Genomic DNA, 13,259 nt, shown 5'->3' with positions numbered 1-13,259 from the left:
CTAAGAACATCACACACATCCATGCCCGAGGCAGGATTCGAACCTGCGACCGTAGCGGTCGCCCGGTTCCAGACTGTAGCGCCTAGAACCGCACGGCCACTCCGGCCGGCATTTATTTACAATAGTGTTGTAACAAGAGAGGAGCTTAGGAATGGAGCTCGAACTGAACTTCTCTTCGGTGCAATAACCCTCTCATGGCGGACCGTATCAAATATTCTGACATATGATGTTGTCGCTGATCCATACATGTGCAGTTGTACTCATGTCACGAGAGAGCAGATGCTCAATGAGATTGGAGCTGACTAACTGTGTCCCTTTCTCATGTTGTAAGCGCAAAATATAATGCTGTCTACATATGTTAAAAACGGGGTCGTACGAGAAATACTACCGTGAAGGACACCATTCTCTATATAAAACATATCCGAATACATACTAAAAATGACGTGTAGAGGAAGGAACGTAAAAAAAAAAGAAAAAAAATTTGACTACGGTCCTTCGAACTGTCTAAGAACAGTAAGCCTTCAAGTTGTGTCAGAGTGTTTTCAAAGGGTGAAAATTGTATCTCATATTTGTTGCTTACTTAGGGAAGCCTGCTGTATAGCCCTCTCCAACAGCGTAAGGTTATCAACAGTGGAAAGACCCAGGCTGAGAACGTTTGATGAGCTGTCTGGATTCTAGTATCCACACAAGACGATGGTTTACCACCCGCTCTATGGTCTTCATTACACAACTGATAAAGACATTTCGTTGACATCTATTTGGCCACATCCGATCTTTCCCTTGCTTCTGGAACGGAGTTAAAATACTAGTAGATTCCTTAAATGAGGCAGGCCATTGTTTGATCTTCCACGTCAAATGAAAATTTCCATGTCTAGTTCCTTAACATTTACAGTGAAATAGGCTTGATGTAATGGACGGCGGTTCGAAGCGTGCAGCACACCACAGACGCAATCTGGTGCTATCAGTATAATTCTGTGGCAGACACGCTCCTGTTCTTGCATGGCTTCTGTGGTAGTAATCAAAGACAAGCTGACAGCTGTGGACCACCTTCATCCCTTCATGCTCGATGTCTTATCCGACTGCTATGTCATCTTTCAGCAGTATAACTGACCGTGTCTCGGAGCCGTAAAAGTGCTACAGTGGTTTGAGGAGCATTATAGTGAACTCATTCCGATGTCTCCGCCACCAAATTCAACTGATATAAATCCCATGGGACCCACCTGGGTCGCCATCGAGTCCCATCACCGCACAAGCAGATCAGTAGCCCGTTACTTACACGAATTACAAGACCTGTGCGTTGACATCTAATGCTACATACCTTCATAAATTTACCAACAAACTGTTGGATCCCTGGTACGAAGTATCAGTGATGTATCTCATTCCAAATGTGGACAAACAAGCTATAAAGGAGGTAGTCATAATGTTTTCTCTCATCAGTGTAGATACCTCTAATTTCATAGGCTTTTCTCGAAGTGTCAGCTGACGTGTCAGAAGAATCAAATTTGAATAGATTAGTGATTTTAGCTCGGTTTCTTTAGTCTAGCGACTTTTCTTGTAATTTGTGTTTTAGACTTGAAATTAGCAGTTTCAATGTTCGAGAACGTTTGGTTTCTTTTTCCTTATCTATGCGTGTGAAAGACGTTTTTGGTTAATTGCTGGCTTGCGTACTGGAAGATTGTTTGATAGGCACAACTGATTTTAAAGCAAGAGCTTTGGCGGTAAGTGCAAGCCCACGTATTTCTGCCATCTGCGACTGGTTTTGTTAGTGTAGGGGAATTCTTCGTCTGTGCTACGTTGATAGTCACTGTAACAAATACTGGCGGCTTCGTAATGTAAACTACTCCCTATTATACTCTGTGAAGGAGCGAGCTAACAAACTTAAGTATGTAGGAAGCAACTGAACACACAAGCCGAATAATGCTGAACAAAGGCTACACTTATCCATCTGTTCCAAACAACATATGCACACATAAAAAGAAGTTTTACATCACCTAGGTTCCGAGAGTTACGGAATTTGTATAGAAAATTGAGATATAGATCAACATAAACCTCATTTCAGCCCTGAATACACACATAAAAAGAAGTTTTACATCACCTAGGTTCCGAGAGTTACGAAATTTGTATAGAAAATTGAGATATAGATCAACATAAACCTCATTTCAGCCCTGAATACCACACGTTGCATATTGTACCACCATACAGTGAGATCTTCAGAGGTGGTGGTCCAGATTGCTGGAAACACCAGTACCTCTAATACCCAGTAGCACGTCCTCTTGCATTGATGCATGACTATTGGTCGTGGCATACCATCCACAAGTTCATGAAGGCACCGTTGATCCAGATCGTCCCACTCCTCAACGGCAATTCGGCGTAGATCCCTCAGAGTGGTTGGTGGGTCACGTCGTCCATAAACAGACTTTTTCAACCTATCCCAGGCATGTTCGATAGGTTTCATGTCTAGAGAACATGCTGGCCACTCTAGTCGAGCGAAGTCGTTATCCTGAAGGAAGTAATTCACAAGATGTGAAAGATGGAGGCGCGAATTGTAGTCCATGAAGACGAATGCCTCGCCAATGTGCTGCCGATAAGGTTGCACTATCGATCGGAGGATGGCATTCACGGATCGTACAGCCGTTGCGGCGCGTTCCATGACCACCAACGGCCCCATATGGTGCCAACCCAAAACAGTAGGGAACCTTCACCTTGCTGCACTCGCTGGACAGTGTGTTTAAGGCGTTGAGCCTAACTGGGTTGCATCCAAACACGTCTCCGACGATTGTCTGGTTGAAGACATATGCAACACTCATCGGTGAAGAGAACGTGAAGCCAATTCTGAACGGTGCATTCAGCATGCTGTTGTGCCCATCTGTATCGCGGTGCATGGTGTCGAGGTTGCAAAGACGGATCTCATCATGGACGTCGGGAGTGAAGTTGCGCATAATGGAACCTATTGCGCACACTTTGAGTCGTAACACGACGTCGTGTGGCTTCAGAAAAAGCATTATTCAACATGGTGGACTTGCTGTCGGGGTTCCTCTGAGCCATAATTTGTAGGTAGCGGTCATCCACTGCAGTATCAGCCCTTGGGTGGCCTGAGCGAGGCATGTCGTCGACAGTTCCTGTCTCTCAGTATCTCCTCCGTGTCCGAACAACATCGCCTTGGTTCACTCAAGACGCCTGTACACTTCTCTTGTTGAGAGCCCTTCCTGTAACAAAGTAACAATGCGGGCGCGATCGAACCTACAGACAACACGAGCCCTGTACATCCTACCTGACGGATTGACTGGAACTGATCGACTGTCGGACCTCCTCCACCTAATACCCGATGCTTAAGCATGGTTGTTTAGGTCTTTGGGTGGGTTTCGTGACATCTCTGAAAAGTAAAAGGGACTGTTTCTGTGATACAATATCCACAATCAACGTCAATCTTCAAGAGTTCTCGGAACCGAGGTGATGGAAAAGATTTTTTCTGTGTCTATCTTGACAGTTACAGCATCTTATTTAACGTCGGGCCACCACAATCTACGTAAAATATAAAACGGATTATCCATGCACGCACCCTACCAGACCACGCGCCGGCCGGTGTGGACGAGAGGTTCTAGGCGCTACAGTTTGGAACAGCGCGACCACAACGGTCGCAGGTTCGAATCCTGCCTCCGGCATGAATGTGTGTGATGTCCTTAGTTAGGTTTAAGTAGTTCTAAGTTCTAGGGGACTGATGACCTCAGCTGTTAAGTCCCATAGTGCTCAGAGCCATTTTTTTAATCAGACCACGCGTCGTCTAAAATCCCAGCCCACTGTTGTGCCAAACAGAGAGCAGCGCACCCTCAGATTCACACAACAAATGAGTCACATTCACAAGTACAGCACTAGAGAAATTGATACAATACCGGAACATCTAACAGCACATATGTACCTCACAATAACACGAAAAGCATTTTTGGTTTTGTATATGTTCAGATTTGTGAGATTATTTTACTGAATTTTCTTGTCTTTGTAGAATTTCCAACATTTGGAAGTCACGATATCAAGATTTCCAGTGCAGTTTATACTAAACGGTGGTGACAGAGACGGTGTTCGAGATTCATGCGGCACTAGCTACATGTGTCACAAGTTGTGTGAGCTTTGCTATGGTGAGCTCAAACTCACGGCATTTGTATTTGGTACATAGGATCTAACTATGACTAAGATAAATAGTGTTGGGACATGTATGTTAGAGAAGAAAAGTAACTCTGCTGCTTCCTCATGCTGGCCGTTAGTCCGTTTGATCATGTTTCCTACCACAATAATATTTTATTTTTCCCATTAGTCTTTCAGTTCTTGAATATCCATTCTCATTAGATCTCTAAATAATAGAAAGCCCTGAAGAATCTTGAGCTGTTTCGAAGCTCTGTAAATTCTGGATACCCTCCACGAAAATTAAGTTATTCTAATTTGGTGACAAGCCAAGCTGAAGAGCAGAAGTTCATGACAAGACGTTTTACTGATCTAACGGTTAGCGCCACACGATGTAAGACGTCTTATAAATAAACCACCGAATCCTGTCCACACGATTCCGTGCCGGAAGATTTCGATCGCGTCAAGCGAATTTGCTCACCAAGTCATGAGTTCACTACCTTGGTCCTCAGACCACTATAGCACAGTTCTGACTTCGTGACATGGATTGTTCTCCTACTGGTAACTACTATCTTCATCAGGAAAGGTATGATACATGGAGGCATGTAAGTGTTCTGCAGAAGCGTCAAGTAGTCCACAGCGCCTTACATTATTACCATAGGTAACACAGAAGCCTAGGTGGATGTCCTCCATAGTATAATACAACACACACCGGCCAGCGTCCGCTGCGCGTAGCATATTTCGAGCAGCTGTTCGCCTGGAGGACGGCATATCTGGATAGTACCATCGATGTGATGTAACGTGCAACGTGATTCATTCGAGTAGACGACCCGTTTCCATAGTTTCAGGCTCGAATACAAATTACCCAGAGCCCCATTGCAGTAGTAATGACGGTGTCGTTGAGTCAACATGGAAGCATGTCTACTGCGGAATATCATGTACAACAATGTGTTCCGAATATTCTGCTCCTACATTCTCGTGGTTGCACCAGCATTGTACTCTGTCATCCGATCTGCCACAGATCGCCTATTCTTACTTACAGAGCGGGCAATTTCCCCACCTCTAAGTTCCGCGATGAGGTTGTGACGTCCAACATTTTATCATCCATTCCTTGTGTCACCATCCTTCAACCACTTGCCATAGATGTTCACCACAGTAGCGCGTGAACAGCTGGCCAGCTTATCAACACTGGTATCCAAAATTAAAGCAACAAATGGAAATTTTTCCAGGTTGCGTTTATTTTGCCACAAAACAGTATAAACATGTGATAGGAAAGTAAAAACAAGGTATACAATGTATAACGTAAACAACTGCAACATGAATAACGGAAGCCAAAAATATTCTTCGTTTCTTCCAACTTAAAGGATTTGCTCACAGCTGGTCAACGTGCTCAGTGTGGCATTTGACCAATTCTGGCAGCAGTATAGTCCTGACAACGATAGGACATGCTGTGAATGATTTCATCAGTGTCATGTTGAGGCAATAACGCCCATTCTTCCCGTAGAGCTGCTCCCAGTTCTTGGAGAGTGGTTGGTGGACGGTGACGTGGTGCAACCCGTCTCCCAAGTGCACCCCAGATGTGTTCTAAGGGATTGAAATCGGGAGAGCGAGCAGGTCACGCCGTGCGTGCAATATCTTCCATTTCCAGGAAAAAGTCAACCACCCGTGCACTATAAGGGCGAGCATTATTAACCATTATTACAGAGTCTGCGCTCACAGCACCTCCCTGTACCGCACATGAGGCCCCAAGATCTCGACACCATACCTGACAGCAGTTGAACCTTGCCGCTTCGCCGGTACAGTTTTATGACGATGTGTTCAAGTGATCAAAATAATCCCTGCTCACATCATTAGCGATCATCCACGATATCGGTCTCTTTACACTATCTTTGGTTCCCTAAATCGTGTTCCGCGTACCCTCCAGTTGAGAATCCATCGAGAATCACTCTCCAGCCAAATCGGGACTCATCTGTGAAGAGAACATTGGCTCACTGTTCTACCATACAGGTGGCATGTGTTCCGCGTACCCTCCAGTTGAGAATCCATCGAGAATCACTCTCCAGCCAAATCGGGACTCATCTGTGAAGAGAACATTGGCTCACTGTTCTACCATACAGGTGGCATGTGAACGATTAAACTCTAGACGTTCTTTTCTGTGCAGATGCGTCAGAGGTATACAGAATGAGATTTTCACTCTGTAGCGGATTGTGCGCTGATATGAAACTTCCTGGAAGACTAAAACTGTGTGCCGGGCCGAGACTCGAACTCGGGACCTTTGGTTCGCAGGAGAGCTTCTGTGAAATTAAGTAGGAGACGAGGTACTGGCGGAAGTAAAGCTGTGAGGCCGGGACGTGAGTCGTGCTTGGGTAGCTCAGTTGGTAGAGCACTTGCCCGCAAAAGGCAAAGGTCCCGAGTTCGAGTCTCGGTCCGGCACACAGTTTTCATTTGCCAGGAAGTTTCATATCGGCGCACACTCCGCTGCAGAGTGAAAATCTCATTCTGGAAATATCCCTCAGGCTGTGGCTAAGCCATGTCTCCGCAATATCTTTTCTTCCAGGAGTGCTAGTTCTGCAAGGTTCGCAGGAGAGCTTCTGTGAAATTTGGAAAGTAGGAGACCAGGTACTGGCGGAAGTAAAGCTGTGAGGATGGGGCGTGAGTCATGCTTGGGTTGCTCAGATGGTAGAGCACTTGCCGGCTAAGGCAAAGGACCCGAGTTCAAGTCTCGGTCCGGCACACAGTTTTAATCTGCCAGGAAGTTTCACGTCATAGGTACACATACAGCAGGTATCCAACCCTAAAGGACGCTCTACCGAAGCCTTCTGTACACCATTTACCTCAATAGAACACTTCCAGTGGACGCTGGAAGGTCAGATGCCAGCTGCCGTGCAGTACTAAGGTCGTACCGTCATGCCCCTACAGCCAAATAATGGTCATTACTTTCTGATGTCATACGTGATCGGCCCAGCTCTTGTCTTCGGGATAAAGTTTCGGTCTCCATAAACTGTTGCCACATCCGAGACACAACAGGACAATTCACATTGAGCTATCGGGCCACATCAATTTGCGACTGTGCTCTCATTCTTCCTAGGGTAATCAATCGCAGAGATCCTGTTAGGCATCTTGTTTGTGCCCCATGCTACATAGTCTGTGATTGTGTACACAGCGGGTGTGGATGTAGGACTAGGCGGCAAACACTACTCTTTCTAATAGTTGTCCTGATGGCATAGTTGATATTGTTGTCCGCTGACCGGAATGCTATCTTCCGTGCAGAATTCGATCGTACGGACATCTATTGACAGTTTGTAAGATTAGATTGTAAATTAGACACAGGACGGGGAAATAGTGGTTTTTTGCTTTAATTTTTGACACCAGTGTATTTTCGAGATACTCGTTCTCAGGCACAGGATTACAACAATAGGCCGAAATCACTTATTAAGTTGATATCCCCGTTTTCGGCCAGCGTCGCAGCCAGTAAATTTCCCCATTCGCCCTTGCTCCTCTTATATACGTTCCCACAACGCCATCAGGCTGCATTTAATCTCGCCGTGGACAGTGGTCGTAACGCTCGTTAGTGTATATTGTAGAACGTCATGGGTTAACGCCAATCAGTCATTAGGGTAAACAGTAATTAAATACCTAGCTGATTTACTTAGCTCCACGTCAGACCGCGGTTGTGCGCAAATGGCTTAACAGTCCACTCCAATGTGGACAGTAGTTTAGACATATCTCAGGAGTCACCGCTGCGCATGTGAGTACATAGGTAAAATTTTCTTTAGCTTAAATTTTATTCTGAAACCTACAGTCGTTTGCTAAATATGGCACTGTTGATCGTGGCAAGACCTTACTTCCCTTACTAATACGAACTGCAAAGTCATGTAGACAAGATATCTGTATGATTTGAAAAAGTGGGAATTAACTCTAAATAATGAAAAGTTTTATGTCATCTACTTGAACTCAAAAAGGAATCAGTTACACGATAAATCACAGTAATCTGAAGTCTATAAACTCAACTAAATACTTAGGGATTACAGTTACTCATAAATTAAACTGGAACGGTCACATAGGTAATGTTGTGGGGAAAGCTTACCGAAGACTGCGATTTATAGTCAGAACACTTATAAAATGTAAAAGGATTGCTAAAGAGACTGCTTACACTACACTTTTCCGCCCTGTCCTGGAGAGCAGTCTTGCACTGTGGCATCCGCATCAGATAGGATCGATGGAGGACATCGAAGAAGTTCAAAGAACGTCAGTTAATTTCGTATTATCTTGAAATAAGGGAGAGAACGCCATGGATATGATAAGGGTCTTGGGTGTAAGTCATTAAAACAAAGGCATTTTTCATTTTTCGCTAGTGCAGGAACTTCTCACGGAATTTCAATCACTAACCTTCTCCTCAGAGTGTGATAATATTCTGTGGGCACCCACCTACATAGGCAGAAATGATCATTATAATAAAATAGGAGAAATCAGAGCTCGCACGGAAAGACTGAAGTGTTAGTTTTCCCTGCGCGCTGTTCTAATTGGTTTAATGAACCCTCTGTCAGACCCTTAACTGTGAACTGTAGAGTAATCATGTACTTATAGATGTAGAATACGCAGTCGGTAATAGGGGTACCGGAAGTTTAACTTTGAATACAAACCACGAAGAAACTTGGCATTATTCACACAAAAATCATTGTCAGACGAGAAAGTAGCAATATACAGTGTAAAAACCCAAAACCAAAGGCGTATCCCACATGCAACCTCCGACCTTCGGAAATTCAATCTGGCAATAATCTAGTCAGCGAGTAAGGCACTGTTAGTGCTTGTTCATCTAATTAGTATGTTGTCTGAATATGTTCACTGGATCATATTCAGCTGTCCAGCTAAATATTTATGCATTGATTTAGGCTCATCGTGCAAGCTTTCGTATATATCAACCAAAGGGAAATATTTTAGGCGAACCAGTGGTGGTTGTGTAATTTATCGTGTATTTAATCATAATCCACTGGCAGCTCCCAGGTTTAGCTATGAACGACGTCATTCTGTGGCTTCAAATGCGTACACTGGATGAAGAGTAAACTTTATAGTTAGTCTGCTATGCAGTGCACACCATTTAGAAAATAGGCTACCAGTTATCACAAAGGCTGTTCGTTGCTCGTGTTTTGTCTGAGTAGATAACACCCTTTTTGCAACCTGAAAATGTATTCCGAGATTTCTGAAGTGTTGTAAGACTGATAAAGAAACTGACAGCCCATATCGTTGCACTCCTATTGAGGCCACTCCTTGTTTACACTTTTGGGTCCCGTACAAGTGGAACACCCTCATTTAAATATACGATAATGAGCAAGGGTTACTTTGGAATAGCGTAAGACGAGAGAACTGTTAGCTGTACAAGAGTAAGGTGACGTATAGCGAACTATAATGCGTGGTGATCCGCTGCCAAATGCTGATGACAAATTAATCATAAACACTATGGTAAAAATACAGTGGAAATATTCACTAAGATCTGTGTTTATTGTGTTCTGTGCTCGAGAGGCACATACTTCTTGCTTCAGATGAAACAATACAGCCTCGACTTCATCAAATAAATAGTTACTACGATTGTCAAATACTTTAGTCTCAGGAATACCAAGCTGGTACATGATTTCGACTATGTGCTTTATTAATAGTCATCATAATGCCTATTAAATCGCATACGAATACGTCATTATCAAGAGTATTTCCTAGAATATCTAGATACAAAGACTATTTTTCTTAGTACCACGGATCTGTCATACAATGTGAATACAATTACCGTGATAAGTATCAGAGATTTGTAAGAAAAACGGGCATGCACACACACACACACACACACACACATATATATATATATATATATATATATATATATATATATATATATATATATATATATATATATATATAGAGAGAGAGAGAGAGAGAGAGAGAGAGAGAGAGAGAGAGAGAGAGAGAAGAGTTTTTAATACTACAGTTAGGCAAGAGAGGTGCCAGAATACCATAGCAAACGAGTTTCACAAGCTTGGGGTACAGAAAATGACTTAACATTCATGTCAAAATGATGGGGCACTCTGTCAGATGGCGCAGTCCTCCTACTTTCTCAGCAGGAGCACCATATAAATTACCACAAGTACGGAATCGTCTGAGATTCTCGAGATATATGCCTATCATCTTACCTTTCAATAATACAGATCTTCCACTGCCTCATGTACAGAGATCGCTGCCCTGTGCAATATAACATTCTTCTGTGAAACTACTGATTTCTCTCTGAAACGTGGAATTGTTTTGCACGGTAAGTAACTTTTTCGAAGGATTCTTCTTCTTTTCCACAGTAAAATGTAAAATTTGTATCTGTAACTAAAGCTGTGACATTATGTAACAGGGCTACAATAAACATTACGCAAGTATACTGGCGTCCAAAAAATTTTACTAATAATACGTTTCACTTCATTCTTAATAATTTGTTCAACTCACTATTATATTTTATGTGCTAAGGTGCCTCTGATAGATAAACATTTGGTTTGGAGGTAATTGTTTCCTCGAGTTCCTCACGAAAAAACAAAAAGTATATCTAACGTTAAATATAAAATAAGTAAAATAGAGTACCTCCAGTGGTCACATTTATGTTTGTGTACTAATCGGTACGCTCTCTGCCGCAAGGCATATTTACATGGAGCCTCTCAGTTGACTTATAATGATTTTGTTTTGTTCTCTTTGCACTTTCTCTGCCATTATTTGAACACCATGTGATTATAATGAAAGTGCTGCTACACACAGAGGTCCAATGTGGGCTGTAATTATCGTATGGCAGCAAAACTTCGCAGATACTTTAATGCAGTAATGCGAAACCTATTCACTTTGGAAAAAATTTGTTCTGATTTTGGCTACCAGATGGAAATTTGGCGCTGTGAATGAAAGAAGGACGTACAAAAACGTTTCGATATGTAATGGATCTCGAACGGGAAGTAGGCAGAAAAGAACAAGTAAGTGAAAAACCCAAAATGTTGATTTTATTATTAACTACCACTAACATAATTTGTTTAGTATCAGCACCGGAGACGTCGACGAGGTACTGAATCAGTAAAACTACGTGATCGATAGTTACTTGCTGCAGTTCCGGTGGAATGTCGGCAATTTGTTCCTGTATACAGGCCGTCAGGTCGGATAAGGACGGAATATGACCCTGGTAAATGCGTCCCATCAGGTATCCCCAGAGCCAAAAGTTATACAGATTCAGATTAAGTACTGGCCGGAGTGGCCGTGTGGTTCTAGGCACTACAGTCTGGAACCGAACGACCGCAACGGTCGCAGGTTTGAATCCTGCCTCGGGCATGGATGTGTGTGATGTCCTTAGGTTAGTTAGGTTTCAATAGTTCTAAGTTCTAGGTGACTGATGACCTCAGAATTAAGTCGCATAGTGCTCAGGGCCAATTCAGATCAAGTGAACGTTCTGGACGTGCATCTAGAAAACCTCTTAAGATAAAATGTTCGTGGAAGGTTGCATTAAGAATATCCTCCACTGAGCGAGTGCCATGAGGTGTTGCCCCATCCTGTGTGAAAACTGTGGTGTTCACACTGCTGCGCTCTTCCAAACTAAGAATGACATGCAGTACAAGCAGATCGCGATAACGCGCAGGCGTCACGGTTCACAACACAGACAACCTGTGTATATTCTCTTCAAGGAGAGCGGACCGAGAGTACAGGTGCCTGTGAATCCGCAGCGCACAGTGACACAAAGCGAGTGCAATAGATCTTCGTGCACAACACGAGGTTTAACAGTACCCCACATTCGTTAGTTCTGTGTATTCACTGCACTCTGCAGTGTCGAATGTGCATAGTCACTCCATAGAATATTGCTCTGACACATTTCATCAACTTCAGTCCGTACCAGAAACCGGGGACCAAATTCAGATCGTTACTGCGGGTCATAAGATTTCTGTTGCTGTACCGTCTGAATCTTGTACATGTAACAGTTCAAAATGGACCGCTAAACTTTCCGCACTGATGATCACTGGATGGACTATTCTCATGACACTGCAGGAAAACTAGTGCTACCCGGGGCATGTGCTGCATGGTCAGTTACAGCAACAGCAACCTCGTCATTAACTTCAACCAGAATACGACGCCTTCGTTATCACGTTCTTTAAACTATTTAATGACATCGGGCATCTCCTCACTCCTTTCAGTCAGCGATACTCTCTTAACGCAACACTTCAATTCCTGCCGTTCACATAAAATTGCTTCATTCACAACGCATGGACACTCTTCACCACTGCCATTGTGTTCACTCACGTTATGGCTTTTCAAATGACAGAGTAGCTGTCATATCGTCATACAGATAGTGCACAGCCCCAGATTTACACGTGGTGGCCATGACTGAAACTAATTTTTATACAGCATAAATCGATTCCGCATTAATGCATTTGCATATCCGCCAAGTTTCGCCGCCGTACGGTAATTTCAACCAGCACTGGAACTCCGTGACCAGCTGCATTTTAATTATAACCACCCGTGATGTCTTGTCCACAGAAGTATTACCAATATTTTTATGCATGGGTCTGAAAATATTATGTTTAGTTTCCCCGAATTAGCAGTAAGTCATTGTTTCAAATACCTTGAAGATAGGTAATCGTTAAGGGAAGGAATAAAGATTAACTGAGCGACTTACAGCAAGTGCTACAAAAACAATTCTTCCCAGATATCGAAGTTCTCAGTCAAGCTAAAATTTGTCTGTTCCACACTGTTGTAGTACACGGTACCATCATCCGAGTGTAAATTTGGCGCTTTTCCTCTTCACTGATATGTTTCCCACAAAAAAGGAAACACCATCAAAATTTTTTTGGAGCCTATTGCCGATAAAAACAGATTTCTGTAACAAAGTCTGGTGGCCATAGAAGGTGTGCAAATGGATTGTTACACAGTACGAGCACCCTTGCTGAGTCTAACAGAAAAGAGCTGAAAAGGTGAATGGTCTGATAACATCTATATGTCCAACATATCGGAATGCTCTGAAGTTCTTTTCACTCAGCTGTAGATGTCAGTATCAAGTGCTCCCCAGTAACTCGGGTTGCCAGTCAATACTACACAGGGTGTTTCGCACAGCGGTTACAAACTTTCAGGAGAAGTAGAGTACATCTAGA

The 13,259-nt window shown here is 43.2% G+C and overlaps 1 non-coding gene across 1 annotated transcript; it reads left to right on the top strand.

The window, feature by feature from the left end:
- The first annotated feature begins 6,475 nt into the window (after positions 1-6,475).
- Positions 6,476-6,550, top strand: Trnal-caa (transfer RNA leucine (anticodon CAA)). The gene has a single exon. It is a non-coding gene; the product is annotated as a tRNA-Leu (tRNA).
- Positions 6,551-13,259: the final 6,709 nt, after the last annotated feature.

Source organism: Schistocerca nitens, chromosome 3 (genome assembly GCF_023898315.1).
Source record: "Schistocerca nitens isolate TAMUIC-IGC-003100 chromosome 3, iqSchNite1.1, whole genome shotgun sequence".
Lineage (NCBI taxonomy): Eukaryota > Metazoa > Arthropoda > Insecta > Orthoptera > Acrididae > Schistocerca > Schistocerca nitens.
The sequence above is the reverse complement of the archived record's forward strand: the minus strand, read 5'-3'. Positions and strand labels throughout refer to the sequence as shown.